The 18965-nt window shown below is 33.5% G+C and overlaps 1 pseudogene; it reads left to right on the top strand.

Moving 5' to 3' along the window:
- The first annotated feature begins 2767 nt into the window (after positions 1-2767).
- On the top strand, positions 2768-6785 carry LOC101278601 (ubiquitin-conjugating enzyme E2 E3-like; annotated as a pseudogene).
- Positions 6786-18965: the final 12180 nt, after the last annotated feature.

The raw sequence follows: 18965 nt of genomic DNA, 5'->3' as shown, positions 1-18965 counted from the left end.
TTTTATCATGTTATTTTAAAAAGATTAACAGCTTAATTATGAATAGATATAATACTTAAACTCATTAGAGTCACAACATCTTTGTTGGTGCCCCACTCCATTCAATGTCATCTCTTGGGAGAAGATTACTTGTGAGCTTCTTCCCCACTGTCTAAAGGTAGCTGTAAACTTGTCCTCTAAAATACTATTATTAGGGAATCACACTGCAATTATAGACTTTCTTCCTGAAGCTTCTGAACTTCAAGCTATAGTGTTTTATTTCCTTCTTTGAAAAGTGTCTTGGCCTCCTAAATTATGGACACATATCTTCCAGGATCTTATAGACATTCACCTTACTTAAGTTATTGCTCCCTTGTATTTTGAAAAATCTTACTCAAGTTTTAAAGGAGGAAAATGCTTAATGTATTCAACCAACTCTCAAATGGATTAGAAAAATATACTACATATACATACGTAGATATATATAGTTTTTACATATAAACTATATAGAGAGAGAAAGACAGAGAGAGGCTGAGAGGGTGAAACAGAGGGAGAGACAGAGAGACAGAGAGAGGTGATATAGAAAGTGTCGTAAGTGTTCATTTAAAAACCAGTAGGGGATTCCCTGATGGTCCAGTGGTTAGGACTCCACACTTCCACTGCAGGACTGTAGTGGACACGGGTTTGATCCCTGGTCAGGGAACTAACATCCCACATGCTGTGTGGTCAAAAAAATAAATATATAAATAATAAAATAAAAATCAATAAATCTTAGAAAAGAATATCTAGGAGTTTTCTGTACTATTCTTGCAACACTTCTTTAAGTTTGAAGTTATTTCAAAATGAAAAAATAGGGAATTCCCTGGCAGTCCAGTTTTAGGACTCTGCGCTTTCACCGCCGAGGGCCCAGGTTCAATTCCTTGTGGGAACTAGGATCCCACAAGCCATGCGGTGCAGCCAAAAAAAAAGAAAAAAAAATATTAGTTTAAGTATGACATTGGCAAGTATGTAGCAAATAATTTAATAGTTAATATAGCAAATAATATTATGATGACAACAATCATCCTTTATAATAAAACTAAAAATATAACATAAAGTGAAGCAATGATTGGGGTGTAGGGTACTTACACTAAATCCCTTCTCTTTCATATCAAGAATTTTAAAAATTACTGTGTTATTTTATATCAAGACATAGAATGATAAAAGTGTGTTTGGTGAGGTTGAGATGAGAAGGATCAGAACAAAGTATTCAAAATTGGTAGAAGTGGGTGTTATGCAGAGAGGTAAGAAGGAGATTGATTTTATTTATATACTTACTTATTTTTACTGAGATAGCACTGGTTTATAACATTAAATAAGTTTCATGTAGATAACATTATATTTCTACCTCTGTACACACTATAGCCTGCTTATCACCAAAAATTTAGTTTCCATCCATCACCATCCAGTTGACACCCTTTTACCCATTTTCCCTCCATGACCCCTTTTCCCTCTGGTTAACACTACTCTATTCTCTGTATCTAAGTGTTTGGTTTTGCTTGGTTTGGTTTGTACATTTATTTTGTTTCTTTGATTTTTTTTTTATATTCAGCATATGAATAAAATCATAAGGTATTTGTCTTTCTCCATCTGACTTATTTCACTTGGCATAATATCCTCAAGGTCCATCTATGTTGCCACACATGGTAAGCTGTCATCTTTTTATGACTAGTATTCCACTGTATATACATATATATACATATGTATATACATATATGGAATATATATATGTCACATCTTTAACCTTCCATCTGTTGATGGGTACTTAGGTTGTTTCCTTATCTTGACTATTATAAATAATGCTGTGATAAATATAGGGGTGCATATATCTTTTCGAACTACTCTTTTTGTATTCTCTGGATAAATATCCAGAAGTGGAATAGTTGAATCATGTGGTAGTTCTAGTCTTAATTTTTTGAGGAATCTCCATACTATTTTCCACAGTGGCTACACCGACTTACTTTCCCACCAACAGTGTATGAGGGTTCCCTTTTGAAGGAGACTTACTTTAAATAAATAAGGCATTGGCAATACACATACAAACAGTCCTACTTAAGTAGAAAGGGTTTAACCATATGGTTCATTAAAGGTCTGCAAGTAGTCACAATCAGAACTGTAGATGGAGATAATCGTACTTGATCAATGACAAGACAGTAACAAGCAATGAGAAGTTATAAAGCAATCAATGGAGAATAACAGAAGAGACAGGACAGATGCATAATACCAGAGAATTTTAAAAAAGAAAACCTGAAGCAATTGACTCTGTCAGCTTAAGTTGCTTTCACATTCCTCTTACCCTTGGTGAGAGTTATTCTGACTGAACCAGACCTGCAGACTTAGAGGGTTCACTGGAAATAAAAATTAGAAAATTCAGTCTGGCTTGGTAGAATGCAGAAAGGGGATCCAGTAGAGTGTTTAGTAAGGGTTTATCTAAATAAAGTTTTTATTTTGTAATAGTTTTAGATTTACTGAGAAGTTTCAGATGTAGTACAGAGAATCCCATACACCATATACCATTTCTCCTATTATAAACATATTTGTGTGGTACATTTGTCACAATTAATGAACAAATATTGATACATTATTATTAACTAAAGTCCACATCTTATTCAGATACCCTTGGTGTTTACCAAATGCTCTTTTCTCTTCCACAGTCCCATCCAAGATATCACATTAATTTGGTTGTCAATTCTCCTTAAGCTCCTCTTGGCTGTGATAGTTACTCAGACTTTCCTTGTTTTTGGTGACCATGACAGACTGTAGGAGTACTGGTCAGGTATATTGGTCAATGTACTTCTATTGAGATTTTTCTGATGTTTTTCTCATGATTACACTGGTGTTGTGTGTTTTGGAGAGAAAGATCATAGAGGTAAAGTGTCATTCTCATCACATCACATCGAGAATACATATTATCAAGGTGACTTGTCACTGTTGATATTAATCTTGGTCACTTGGTTGAGGTAGCGTGTCAGGTTTCTCCACTGTAAAGTTACTCTTTTTTTCCCCCTTTCCATTCCATACCCTTTGGAAGGAAGTCCCTATGCATAGCCCACACTTAAGAAGTGAGGAGTTAGGCTCCATCTTCTTGAGGGTAGAGTATCCAAATAAATTATTTAAAATTCTACTGCACAGGAAATGTGTCTGTTCTCTCCCATTTGTTTATTTACTTAATTATTTATATCAGTTTGGACTCATGAATATATATCTTGTACTTTGGGTTATAATTCAATACTATTTTATTTTGTTGCTCAAATCATTCCAGCTCTGTCTATTGGGGGGTCTTTCACTTGGCTTCTGTGTCCCTTTGACATACTCACATCACTCTGTGTGTGTGTGTGTGTGTGTGTGTGTGTGTGTGTGTGTGTGTGTGTGTTGAGCACTTTCTTTCTTAACACTACAAGGTTCTCCCAGATTATCTTGTATATTTCCTGCCCCAGGCTTAGAATCAGCCATTTCTCCAAGGAGCCTTAGTTCCTTTAATTAAAGAAGGGTTCTAGAAACCAAGATCTGGGTGCTAAGTGTACTTGTTGCTACTGGGTGTCCTTGCTTCTAGGCTCTCTCAGCTAACAGAATAGGAAAATATGTGGATGTATGTTAACCTTTGTGTGTATATATATATGTATATATAGATAGAGAGAGAGAGAAAGAGACAGAGACCGACAGACAGTCACATACCTTGGAGATATTGCAAGTTCAGTTCCAGAACACTGCATTAAAGCAAATATCAAAATACACTAAGTCACATGAATTTGGGGGTTTCCAATGCACATAAAAGTCATGTTTATACTATTCTATAGTCTGTTAAATGTACAATAACATATCTAAAAAACAATAAATATGTATCTTAATGGAATAATACTTTATTGCTAAATATGTTAACCATCATCTGAGCCTTCAGCAAGTCGTGGTAGTGACATCAAAGATATCTGATCACAGATTACCATAACAAGTTATATAATAATGAAAAAGTTTGTAATACTGCGAAAATTACCAAAATGTGACACAGAGACACGAAGTGAACAAATGCTGTTAGAAAAATGGTGCTGATAGACTTGCTGGACACAGGGTTGCCACAAACCTTCAATTTGTAAAAAAGCAGTATCTATGAAGCACAGTAGAGTGAAGCACGATAAAACAAGGTATGCCTGTACTTATAAATATTTCTCTGTGTTTCTGTCTGCATCTATAGTAAGCTAAAAATGAGTTTATGCTGATATCTCCAACTATATTCTATTACCAAACAAACCTTTTTCTTGTTTGTCTGTATCCTCCAGCTCGAACACTGAGAAACTTGCCTCCCATGATCCACCATTCATCTACCTCACTATTCAATTCTAGTATATATGCATAGTGGCTTCAGAATTGTTAACCCATAGCCCCATGGGAATCAAAATTAAAGTACACTGCTTATGTGCAGTTGCTTCCTTTGCCTTTAGTCTAATGTCTCCACTCGTTTCCAAAACTACTTAACCCAGAAATTTTCTCCCCATTCCTTCAGTGAGGTTGTTTTATAGATGTTATACAATTAGATTGTTTTGTCACAGTATACATTACATTCTGGAATCTACCAACCTTCTAAATGATTTTTTTACTTGCATACATTAAAGTTCATTCTTGTGCCATGGATTTTGACAAAGGCAGAGTGTCATGTATTCATCACTCCAGTATCATACATAATACTTATCTCCACAAACCCCTGCCTCAACCCAAACCAACCTGCCCCCAAACACAGTCAGTTTTTTGAGCCATGCCCTCAAAAAAATAGTAACTCCTCTGGAAAGAAATCTTAAGGGGCACAATCTCCTCCTACTTTCAATGTTCCACACTCCCCAGCACAAGCCTCCTTGGCTTTTTTTCCCCCTGCTCCCTCCCCTTCCCTCCCCCAGCTACCTCCATTACCTAAGGAAGGGTTTTTTTTCTCTCTCTCACCCTCACATTGTAGGAGTGCATGAGCAGGCCCAGGTGCACAATCACATTTTTCAAGAAATAACTTCACAAGATTTCCAATGATAGGCAAAGATTGAATGATAAGAACCCCAGAACCAGGAGAGGTAGTTCAGATGCAGACCATAAAGACACTGCTGCTCCAGAGCTTTAAGAACAAGAAAAAACACTCTTTGACATAAATTGTAGCAATGTTTTTTTGGATCTGTCTCCTAAGACAAAGGGATGAAAGCAAAAGTAAACAAATGAGGCCTAATTAGACCATTGATAAAATGAACAGACAACCTACCAAATGGGAGAAAATATTTGCAAATGATATGACTGATAAGGGGTTAATATCCAACATATATAAATAGCTCTTACAACTCAACATCAAAAAAACAAACAACCGATTAAAAAATGGGTAGAAGAACTGAATAGACATTTTTCCAAAGAGGAAATGCAGATGGCCAACAGACACATGAAAAGATGCTCAATATCGCTAATCATCAGGGAAATGCAAATCAAAACCACAATGAAATACCACCTCACACCTGCCAGAATGGCTGTCATCAAGAAGAATACAGATAAGAAATGTTGGTGAGCATGTGGAGAAATGGGAAGTTGGTGGGAATGTAAATTGGTGCAGCCACTGTAGAAAACTGTTTGGAGGTTTCTCAAAAAACTAAAATTAGAACTACTATATGATCCAGCAATTCCACTCGTGGGTATGTATCCAGAAAAAACAAAAACACTAATTCAAAAAGATATGTGCATCCCAATGTTGATAGCAGCATTATTCATAGTAGCTAAGATATGGAAGCAACCTAAGTGTCCATCAACAGACGAATGGATAAAGAAGATGTGGCATATATATATATATATATATATATATATATATATATATATATATATATACATACACACACACACACACACACACACGCACGCACACAATGGAATACTACTCAGGCATAAAAAAAAGAATGAAATTTAGCCATTTGCAACAACATGGATGGACTTGGAAGGCAATATGCTAAGTGAAATGAGTCAGACAGAGAAAGACAAATACTGTATGGTATCACTTATCTGTGGAATCTAAAAAATAAAACAAATGAACAAATATAACAAAACAGAAGCAGACTTATATATAGAAAACAAACTATATATGGTTACCTGTGGGGAGAGAAAAGGGGGGAGTGGATTAAGAAGTACAAACTATTAGGTATAAAATAATATACAAGGGTATATTGTACAATATGGAGAATATAGCAAATATTTTATAACTGTAAGTGGAGTGAAAGCATAGAATATAAATCATTACATACATACATACCCCAAAAACGTGAGAGAGAAAAACCTTTTACCACACAGCAAAAGAAAAAGTCTGAACTCCCCAGCAAAACCACTGCAAATTTTCCACTACAGTAGTGCAAAAAGAATTCGGAAGGAGCCAGCTGAAATCACCTTTGACCCTCCTCCTAACCGAAGTGCTGGACCTAAAAGAGATAGCACCTATGAATAGAGACTGACTATACTTGGTCCATCAGGTCCTGTGTATGAAAGTGGTGTATTTTTTCTAAATATCACATGTTCATCCAGTTATTCATTTAAGCTGCCAAACGTTACTTTTCACACCACAATCTATCACTGCAACATCAACAGTCAAGGAGTCATCTGTTTGGGTATCCTCAAAGACAGCTAGAGTCCTGCTTTACTATTTCAAAGATTTTGTGGTCAATTTGTTCCCTTTGACATTGACAGACTGCAACTCCGTAGATCCTCCGGTTGGAAGCATAGCTGCTCAGTATTTGACCAACAAAGAAGAACATGACAAGAGATAGGCAACACAATTCACATAATTTGTATGCAGTGAGAAAGAGCAGAGGCATCTTCTCGCTGCGCAGCAAATCTTTATAGCCTTTACAATATGGACTTCTGTGTATGTGTTATGCTGCTGATTCTACTCTGGGCCTTTATCCTCTGGAAAGTGGGAGACTGCCCCAAAGGGCAAATGCTGTCAAGAATAGAACTTTGTAACTGTAGATAATTTATGTTTAAACACCTACTCGCAAGTCTTGCTTCTTTGGGATATTAAAATGCATTTTGTAATATACTAAAGATACTGGTCTTGATTTCTACCAAATATTATAGTGCATTTTGGCTTAACTCATTATCTGTATGAAGTTATAAAAGTAGCCATATAGGAATTAGATCATTTGTAGTAAACCCATGTCAATTTCTGAGTATGTGGTTCACACTGTTGTGAAAAAACGTCTTACGTTTTACTTTCATCAATTTGTAATTAGAGGATTTTCTTTTACCCTTTTGTAGCTCAGAGAGCACCTGACGTATCATCTCAAATACAATAAATATGCTTCTGAAGGCAAAAAAAAAAATTAAGGGTTTTTACAGCAGCTTTACAAAATATAGGATCTGAAAAACCATATTGTAATTACTTCTTTACATGTTTATAACCTCATGAGAGCTTACCTGTCTTATCATGAATACCTATGCCCAGCACATACCTAGCAATAGTAGGAACCCAATGACCATTTTGGAATAAATATGTTAATACCAGTTTATCCTAATTAAAATAACCAACACATAGTTTTCATTCTGAAATTTTTCTGATTTTTCAAGGTTTTTAATTGAAAAATATAGAAAGATAACTAAAACTTTGAGATTCAATATCTGTTCTATAGGCATATTTATAATTTAACACATTCACTTAGCTCTATAGAGTCCTAATAACACAGAGGGGATTCTGCATAACCATAATGAATATTTCATCATATCTTTGCCTGTGTATTGAAAGTGTGAACAATTTTTTAATAGCTTAGATTTCCTCTTTTACAATACTGCAAGAAATTTTGAATAAAGAAGTTATATATTTTTACATCCAAAACAAAAAGTGTTCACAAATTTTATTTTCTACAATTTGGAATATGTTACTCCTATAGGCAAACAAGGTCAAGCTTATAATTTTCATAAATGTAATTTTGCAAATTTTATAAAAGCCAGAACTCGTTTTACTTAATGTAATGAACAGGTGATGGTGACATGCATAATGCAATTTTCACAAATGAAGGTAAACGTTAAGTTCGTATTTCTGTATTCAAGAAAAATATGAACTAACTCAATAAAGATGAGCAATGTTAACCTTAAGGAGTTAATCATCAGAGTGAATGAGGGAAGATAGTATAATTAGCAATATATGAAGGTAGTCATTAAGGTGAACCAAGGCACATAATATAGTTTGCAACATAATGTAAACAAAAGCCAAAGTTCCCATAGCAACACAAACTTTTCTCCAGTGTACACATACTGTATTTTGGATTACCAGTTAGAGTTCTAAATTTGTAGTTTCTTATGCAGGTGAGTAATAAGGGTATGTCAACATGGTTCTGAGAACAATAAGATTTATATATTCAAATTTAGATGTGTTTAAATTTGCAAGCTTCACACTTAGTTTTCTTTACAGTTGACATCCCCTAAACTTATGGTGGCATTTCAGGTTAATGCCATGAAATTACATTTATCTCATTTGTGGTAATGTTTGTAAGTACCTTTATTATTTAAGCTTGCATGTGTTAGGATGCATATATTTTGTGGTGTGTTTTAGAAACTTTGATGATTAAATGTAGTGGTGTTAAAATATAAGATTATATAAATATTAGGAAATATAATAGCTAGCCCTAAATTATTTCACACAGCAATAAAATAGTAGATACCATAAAATGGTATTCTTTGCTCAACATGGACAATTGTATTAATACTCTTTCTTCAAGGAAAATTTTTTTCTTCTACAATTCTCACTCAAATAATCCATTCCATTATAGCTGTCTTTACTTTGTTTTTCTTCTTTATAAAATAAAACAGGACTGTTTAAATTTACATTTACAAAGTTTATACAGTCACTTGTGTACTAATTCTCATAAAATTTTTGTGAATGTGCCAGTTGGGTGGTAACTACAATTAGTTGTATTTTATGTATGGAAAAAGAGACAAAAACCCAAGATCACACAATAAGAGCAAATACTATAGTTACTCAGCATAAACAACTTTAAAATTTACATATTATATATGTATATATGAATGGAAAGTGGAAGTAACTAGGAGAAAAATCGTGTATTTTATTTCATATTTACATATTTTATTCATCTAGATATAAATCCTTATTCATTTTTATTAAGACTCAATCAAATGCTTAGAATATTCTGGAGAATCCTAGTGGCTCTTTATTTCAAAGAGAAGTCAACTTTTCAAGGTTTGAATTATTGACAGATTTTGCTCATTGTAAAATGGAAACAATTTAAAAGAGGTGTTAGTTTTACCAATCTATCCATCCTCAATTTGAATGTCCTCAGATATTTGTCTTTTGAATTACATTATGATAGAGACAGAAGGATCAATCATTAAGTGAAGGTTAGTGTGAAGTCTCAAAATTAAACCATTCTGGAATTCAAACTCTCTGTGGCACTTGACTGAGACACATAATGAAGTATCTGACATGTGGGAGATAATATGATTTGTTTACAATTTGAATAGGTAGAATAAAACTATAAAAATTGGGGGCTTCCCTGGTGGCGCAGTGATTGAGAGGCTGCCTGCCGATGCAGGGGACACGGGTTCGTGCCCCTGTCTGGGAAGATCCCACACGCCGCGGAGCGGCTGGGCCCGTGAGCCATGGCCGCTGAGCCTGCGCGTCTGGAGCCTGTGCTCCGCAACGGGAGAGGCCACAGCAGTGAGAGGCCCGCGTACCGCAAAAAAATAAAAATAAAAAAAATTTTTAAATAAAATAAAATTCCTCTTCAATTAAAAATAGAACAAAATAAATAGTAGTAAGAAGGTGTAGGGATGACATCAATATTTTAGCATTTTCTAGGACCTGGAGATGTTCTCATTGTGGAACAAATATAAATGGTTTCATTCATTTTGCTATTAAAGTGAAAAATCATGTGTCAGAATACAAATCTTAAAACAATGATGTCCAATTTCAGGGGGAAAAAAATCATCCCTTTTGAAGATAATGATAAATATTCAAGTTTTCCTCTATGAAGATAATATTTTTTGTCTAAGTCAACATACTTTACCATTTTTAAACTTTTCTTATCACATTTTTGACAGCAGTTTTTCCAATTTTGACAGCTCTTTAAAAGTAATTTTAACAGCCGAGTGATTTCTCTTCTAAGCAAAGTCAGATTATGTGAAATGTCAATGTAAAAACTATACACTCTGACACATAATCATTTTTAGTTGAATTTACTTATTAATTTTGCTTGCTATTACTAATAAAACATAAGTGCTTAGCTAATTGTATTGCTTTTTGAAATGCTTTAATGGTATTAAAACTGTATCCTCTTTACCACAAAACGTCTCACTTTATCACAATTAGCTACCCTTCCAAAAATGGAGAGGAGGGAGGAGTAGCAGTGCTAGGTAGAGAAAAGGCAATTGAGAGACTCAGCAAAGTGGCTAAAGTGCAAATACAAGCCTACATTGGTTAAACCAGGATGGAGATATATCTGAATTCCCTAGGGGGAAACTCTTGCAAAACAGGGGCATCTCCCTTCTCCCCTTCCTCACATAGCCCTATATTCCCAGCTCCCATTGCTGGGATTCTGATATATGCCCAGGGCAGGTAGATAGAGAATATTTTTTCACATGCCCACCCTCCCAACTGATTGAAAACCGCTGGAAACAATTTAAATAAAAACTGACAATTTTTTTGACCGAATTAATCCAGTTAATTTCCTCAGTCCTTTATTTCATGATCAAAGTGTTGAAGGAGGTGAAGTGATTATCTGGTGAATATAAATAAATGGGTTGTCAGTTCAAAAATTATCTTCTCTTTGTAGTATTTGCTCTAGTCGCTTGTTTCCTGATCAATACTTTGGTGACTGAAAGCTTGTTTCTCTATAGAATGACTTTGTCATAATTTTAAAGAAAAAAAGTTTTACAGAAGAGGATTTCATTTTAGTTGATGATCCACCATCTAACCACTATTCTAAATGGAATTCCAGTAAACTTAGCAAAATTTTAAAAAGTTAGATTAGTCTTATTAGATGAATTCATTGAGGATTATACATTGACTAGATTAATAAATTGAATTCTAAACTGTCCTATGTTCCTCATCATTGTAGAAACGTTCCACTTCATGTTGAATGAGTAGACTTGCCTTAGACAAATTAGGAGCATTAATTACATTTTGAAGTCTAAACAAGTAAACAAACAAAAAAACCCAGTCAAAATTACAGGCAAGATTCAACAACTCAGTAGCATCATTCAATAGAAAGTGGAAAACAATGGAGAAATAACTTTAAAATTCCAAGAGAAAATTATTTCCAACCACACTATCAATCAAGTGTGAAAGTAAAGTGTAGACTTTTTAGATAATTTCTAAAATAATTTACCTTCTAGTCAACCTTTCTTAGGAAGCTATTAAAGATGCACTCCACCAACTCCAAGAAGTAAGCAATGAAATGGAGTCCAGCAATTCAGCAAACAGGAAATCAAACTCAGGAAAGAAACAAGGTAATTTTCAAGGTGATGAAAAATCTTCCAGGAAAACAACTATGCAGTAGTCCTAAACTGCTGATTGTACAGGCTAGATCAGAAGAATAGACATATCCAAGAAAATAAAATATAAAGAAAAGAAATGAATATGTTGCCTGATGTGTTTGAATATATGGAAACAAGTTTTACAGTTTTGGTACAAAATTGGCTCTGAGACAATGGTGTAACAAACAAATGTAAAGCAATGTAATTATGAACCAAACTAAGAAAAAGTTGTACAAGAAAGTTAATGTAATCAAAGGAAAAGAACACCTAAACCATGAACAAAATTTACATTGTCAGAAACATGTAACAACAGAATACTGTTTTTAACAGCTTTATTGAGATATAATTCACATACCGTAAAATTCAGTCTTCCAAAGTATACAATTCAGTTTTTAGTATATTCACAGACTTGTGCAACCATCACTACTATCTAAATTTAGATGAAGCCCCATATGCATTTGCAGTCACTCCCTATTCCTTCCTTCCCCAACCCTGGCAGCCAATAATCTACTTAGTATCTCTATAGATTTACCTATTCTAGACAGTTTTTATAAACGGAGTTATACAATATGTGGTCTTTTGTGACTGACTTCTTTAATTTAGCATAAAGCTTTCAATATTCATCCATACGTTAGCATGCATCAGGACTTCATTTTTTTTTCACTGCCCAATAACACTGATAGGACAGACCAGAAGAATCAGAGAGGAAAATACATTATTTCCTCAATCCATCAGACACCATACAACTAGTAAACAATTTAAAAATATTAAAATTTAATACAATGTTTTCTTTACACAGCCCTCCTTAAATCTTTATTTATTCATTCATTCATCCATCTATTCACTTATATTCAATATATAGTGATATATTCACTATATCACCTAAGATACTTATCAGCTTATCTTAGGCCTTGTTATAAGCACTGGAAATTATCACAGACAAAATAAGATAAAAAAGACAAAGCCCTGGCATCATGGAGCTTTCTAGTGGGAAAGTCAAACAATGAATAAGCAAAATAATATATAATGCGCTTGTTAAATAGTAAGGAGGAAAATAAAACAGGGAAGAGTCATAGGAATCATGGGGGAAGGGTTGAAATTTTTGATCTTATAGTCTGTAAGGACTCATTGACATCTATGTAAAGGAAGTGAGGAGTGAGCCATGTGTATATGTGTGTGTGGCTGGTGGGGAAGGGAAGCTTTCCCAGCAGATGGAACAGGAAATGCAAAGGTCCTGTGACAGGAGCAGTTTTGGTATAACTGAGAAACAGTTGGGAGACTAGTGTGCACAGAGAGAATGATGGGGGAAGAGAGTAAACGGCTGGAAGTCACAAGGTAAGGAAGCGCACAGGTAATGCGGAGCCCTGTATATCGTTGTGAAAATTTTGGCTTTTAGCCTGACTAAAATAAGAACACAGGAGGAGGCTGAGCAGAAAAATGAGATTATATGAGTTAGATTTGAACATTTCCTTCCTTGCTACTGGTTGAATAAAAACTAAAGAGAGACAAGGGCAGAAGCAGAGGCTGTTGTGATAAACCAAAGGAGATATGGAGAGTGGCTTAGACCTGAGCTGTGGCCATGAGGGTGGCAAGAAGTGGGTGAATTTTGGATACAATTTGAAAATAGCACCAACATAAATTACTCAAAAATTGGATATTGTATGTGAAATAAGAAGGCAATAGTGATCAATTTGGTCAAATGTTAATGAGAGTCCAAGTAAGATGAGGCCTGAGAATTGACCACTGGATTTAGCAACATGGAGTTCATGGTTGACCTTGATAAAAGCAATTTCACTAGAGTTCTGTGGCTAAAAATCTGTTTGGAATGGATTAAAGAAAGAAGAGGGGGGAGAAATTGGGAAACACATGTAGAAACCTCTTTTTCAAGTTTTGTTTTAAAAGGAATGAGAGAAAAGGAAAGGTTGTAAGGGGAAGTAGAGTCAAAAGTGAGGTTTTTTTTTTTTAGGAAAGCAAGAAATAGCAGCATGTGTATGTGCCAACGTGAAACATCCAGTATCGAAGGAAATATATATGGCGCAGAAAAGAGAAGAGAGAATGATTAGTCCCACGTCACAGAGTCAGTGGGAAAGGGATAGAATCTAGTACAGCAGTTGAGGGCTAGCCTTTAGGAGTATGGTAATTAAAGGTCAAGTAAATTTGCACAGAGAGTTAGGTCAAGAGATGTAGAGGTAGGGGAAAGTCCCTTCCACTTGCTTCAGTTTTCTTAGTGGAGTAGAAATCACAGTCAACAGCTTAAGATGAGTATGAGGAAAGAAGTGTTGGAGATTTGAGGCAAGAAGATTTAGAATAATCATTTTAGTCTTATTAATGAACTAGGAAAATGTAGTATGATTTCTAGACAGTATGAAGGACCTGCTAGTGAAAAGTGATCCTAAATTTAAGGTGAAATTAGTCAGCATTGATTTGGATTTTTTTTCTCTAGCTGCATTCAGTTGCAAGTGGGCAAACACTGAGCAGGTTAGAGTTTGATTTAACATAGGTGGTGCTTTATCCAACTGATCATAATGAATCAAGACTGGGACAAAGGAGTGGATGGTATCTGCTAGTGAGAGATTATCACTGATCCTTAGAAGGGCTTTAGAATGTCATACCAGCTTAAAGATAAGACATATATTTAGCATTTTTAGATTTCATCAATTCTAAGTTTTATGGTATTCCCTAGCAGGACAGTAAAAACACAAAGTTTTATGTGAACCTTTTCCTTTTGTGGTTCTAGAAAAGGTGCTTTTATTCTCTGCTAGTGTTTAAACTGCAACATTTGAAAACCACAGTCCTTTATTATCAATAAATGTATTAGGATGTGGGCTTCTCTAGAACAGCAAAACATTAAAAAAAATTAAAATTAAAGAAACAGTAACGTTAAATTATCCCTGAACGCACATTGTTTAGTTCCTCATTAACTTAATTGTTTTCCAGTAAAAGTGAAATGTGCAATATGCAAATTAAATAATATTACATGTCAGAGTTTGAAAGAAATATTCATTTAACATTGGAAGAGGTTTTCTTTCCCCAGGAAATCTTGTTCATTTATTTTGCAAGAAGTTTTGTTTGTCGCTATTTGTTCAAAACATAATACAATTGTGAGACCCAGTGCCTGCTGGCAAAGTTGGAATAGCTGTCAGCAGGAAATGGCAAACTAATAATAAGTGCTGGTAAAATATTTATATTATAGTTTACTAGGAAGCTGAATGTAGTTTTGTATTTCATTAGTGCTCAAAGCAATACATAGTAACATAGTTGTGCTCCAAAATAAGTGGATAGAATTCTAAATACTATAGTAACTTATCAACTATCTGCTGGGAAGAGAAAGAATTAATAATAATAAAGCCTTTTACAAGTTGAAATTTAAGAAATTTTAAACGAGGTCCATAGGGCAGTAATTAGCAGCATCTCACATTCAGTGTTATTGGACACTAGGCTGCTGGATCAACCACTTCTCTATGAGGCCTAGTAATTTAGCTCTGGCTCATAATTTTCAATAACAGAGCTATTCAAGAGGGAGGGGTGGTCCTAAACCACCAGAGGACTCAGAAGTATGGTGATGTTCAAGTACAACACTATGTTTATGTACTCCCCAAAGTGTATCAAAGCTCAGATCCAGAGAAATAAAAGAAAAGTCAAACAAAACAAGCATTAGACTACGTAAAATAAGGTATGGACAAGGCAAACAGGTGAGGCATTGTTTAGGTGGCTAAGGTAGATCAATATCTATTCTTGCAAGCCAGGAATCCTGCCTGCTTTCCTCTGGCGCTCTGCAGATCATCTTACGGCTTGCAGACAGACTGTCGCCTAAACCCAACTGACAGACAACTTATTTCACCCCTGTAAAAATCATACCCATCTTCTTTCTTTGTGGTTCACTGAGGGGAGAAAAAAAATATAACTGTCAAAATAAAATAATTACCAGATTGGTTTTACCACACTTTAACATCCCTTTTCATTCACCTACTTATAAAAGAGTGGTTCCTAATTTCTCTTTCATATATAATTTTAATCTACTCAATAAAAGGTAAGTATATTGTGAGGATAACAGTGTGTGCGTGTGTGTGTATGTGTATGTTGAGGCGGCCAAATTTATGCAAATAGTAAACACGTGTAAAGTGTCTTGCACAGAATAATCACTCAATAATTATTAGCTATTATCAATATTCCTATCATAATTTTTAAAACGTTAACAGAGGGATGCACAAAGAATCAATTAGAAACTGAGGAAATAGACGTTTATAATTGTAATTCATAGGCTAAAGAGGTAATATTTCAGTAATTTTGAAAACATTTAACAAGCTCATGGTAGCTGAATTTTGAGTAAATAACAGAAAATCATATTATGTTTTGTGACATAGTACCATCAGTTTTCATTCTTCTGACAAACTACAAGTTGAGGCATAACTATTAGCCATCTTAGCTTTCCCATATGTTTTAGTTCTGATGGGAAAATCAAAACCAGATATGTTTTCTCAAAAATAAGTATTATACTTTAGTTATGGCAAAAATAACCAACATGTAAAACCTGTCTTCTGGCTCTATAGGACTTTAAAAAATTATTCAAACTTCCTTGCAAATTGAGCATTATAGAAAATGTTTACTTTACATATATAATTATTATTGTGTTATTGTTTTTCACTTCATAAGTTTAACCAAAAAGTTAGGAGAATGCCTTCACTGTAGTAAAAGCAATAGTAATTGCTATAATAACAAAAGCTTTGTGTAAAGGAGAAATTACAACAAAGACTACTTAACAAAATAACAAAATATAAAAAGTTTGCACAATCCTCCTAATTCTGCTTTGGCAAAAGGAAGACATGTTGTATGTTTTACTCCTGAGTATAGCATTTACTGACTTGTAATTTTTCATATGTGTTCAATAACTTACAGATTTCATCTTATCCAGATTTTTATATTAAAAGCCATCCTGCTTTTTTTCACCCTCTGGGTTGACTAATGAAAGGAGTGGCAATTTTAATAAAATATTAAAATACCAAAGTCAAGACAAATCCTTATTTTAGTGTTTGTAGAGATTTTGTCTTAATCTTGAAAGTGGAAAAGGTCATATTTTGTAGGCTGGCCCATATCATATCTCTGAGTAATAAGAATATGTCTTTTCATCACTGCTACAGTTTTCTGCTTACCTCTTTATGGTGGAAGAAATGTAATTTACTTGTCAGATTGAAATGTTTGATATAAATTCTTATCCTACCTTTTGAACTAGCATTTCTGAAACACTGCATTGTAAACAAATGGCATGTTTAATTAAACAACTACTTTACTACTAACTGAACAAGAGAGTATGATTATATTAATTTAATAGAAAGCCATGTGACTAGAATTTAAAGAAACCATTTTTAATTCAGCAAGAATATATGATTATACTAATTTAAAATCAAGACACGTAATTGGAATGTAAACAAAATATTTTAAGTTCCTGTCTTCAGGATACCAAGAGTTTTCTTCTAAAAGTTAAAACTAACATGGTTTAGAAGATTTTAGTTTACATTAAAATTTCTTCTGTAACTTACTAATAAATTTAAAAGTCAATTGATAGTTTACTATGATGCTAAAAACTCATTTTAAATATAAACAATTGTGATTTTCCAGGGGATTCATTTTATTGATACTTTTCTATAGGATTGATTTTTTCACAGCTGCAGGTTAGCAATTCTGAAATATACTATCTCTGTTCTAACAAGAATGAAAATATGGTGAGGTAAATTTAGCTGAATAACTAGGCATACTATAATGTACATGATTACATATGTGCATATGCATGTGTGTTTATGTGTGTGTATATAAATATATATATTTAATATATATCTATAATTTTTGAAAGCCAAGGATTAATTTTGCCTTCAAATTTCAAAATATTAAATAGTAGATTTGCTGTAATCATTCACAGGCATTTGATGCTGAAGGTCAATCCATTTTTACTCATTTGTGCAAACAAAGAAAAATAAAAAATCACTGGGTTCTGACCTAATCAAAGCCATAAATTGTTTTTTAAAACATGAATTGTTAGAATCTTAATTATCTTATTTGTGTTTGTTTAGATAGATAAACAGATGAAACTTTTCTGATCCAGATGTGACAATCTCACCGCTGTCATTTACCTTTCAAGGATCATAGAACTTTTGCTTTTAACACATTCCCTCGAGTACCTACATGTTTTCATTATAAACCAGTAGTTGAGAAAACATGTCAGATGCTAAATTCAAAATCCACCATGCAGGAAACATGGGGAAATGTAACAAATGTTTTGGAAGAAAATGTCTTGAAGTCAACTTACATAAAATCTTTAATGGTTTGACAATGAATTATAATTAGCATTTATGTTACAACTGCAAATGCTAAACAATTTCTGCCTAACTATCATAGGGTTGAAAATATTTTTGTCAAATATGCATAAAATCTTAAAATATCTACATTCTATAATATAAAAGTTTAGCGATACAAACGCAGAATTTGTAATATCAATTTAAGTTATGAAAAAGGAGCAAAATAGTTTGAAGTCTAGAGCACTTAAACCCTTTTAATACTTAATACATTGTATGAAGTCTCATAAAGAATATGTAGTACTCAAGGTAATAATTTCTGATATAAACATTCAATAACCTGCATGTCCAAGTAGACTGAAAACTTAGAAATTCTTCAAGAGGCTCACATTCAATAGAGTAAATTAAATGAAAGCTTTAGGATGTTTGTGTAAAGGTTAAAATAACTCAAGTTACTTTCTTAGTAAATGCTTCCTCATATTCATCAATCATTATTCTAAAGTATGAAGAAAATGATTTATATAACACAATATAATCAATGAAATGTTATATGCAAAGGTAGATAATGCAAGACAACTGAGTTTTTAATGCATAATACTTAAAATATTTAATCATGGCTTTATATGACTACACACAATAATTTATTTCTATTTAATAAAATAATAAAGCTGCTTTTTTTACTTTTTTAATGTGTAGTTGCAAACATTTTCTCTCACAGAATTGTTCAATTAAATAATATGCATTTCCAGTTAAAGAACTAATGTATTTATGGATATTCATTTTTCAACATTTATTTATTTAATAAAGGCTAAAGTTGGTCAGGCTAGCATGGAAACAAAAATTATGATGTTATTTTGAACTCTGTAACCTTATACAATTTGCAAACAGGTAATTATATGAAAAATTGTAGGATACACTAAAAAAGCAGTTGGAAAACAACAAATATTTCATGAAAGAATTATTAATTAGTGTTATAACCACTAAAAACAGAAGTATGTGCATGAATATATAATCACCTAAAGAATGTCAGTCTAACTTCATTTAATTAGTAAAATGGTCATTTAAGAATGTCTCAAAAAAAAAAAAAAAGGATGTCTCACAAACATATCCTTTGATTAAACATGAATAATAAGGGATAGTTTGATATCTAATAAAAATAGCAAAATATAAGAC

The sequence above is a fragment of the Orcinus orca genome, chromosome 2, assembly GCF_937001465.1.
Source record: "Orcinus orca chromosome 2, mOrcOrc1.1, whole genome shotgun sequence".
Classification (NCBI taxonomy): domain Eukaryota; kingdom Metazoa; phylum Chordata; class Mammalia; order Artiodactyla; family Delphinidae; genus Orcinus; species Orcinus orca.
This window is presented reverse-complemented; position numbering and strand designations above follow the sequence as displayed.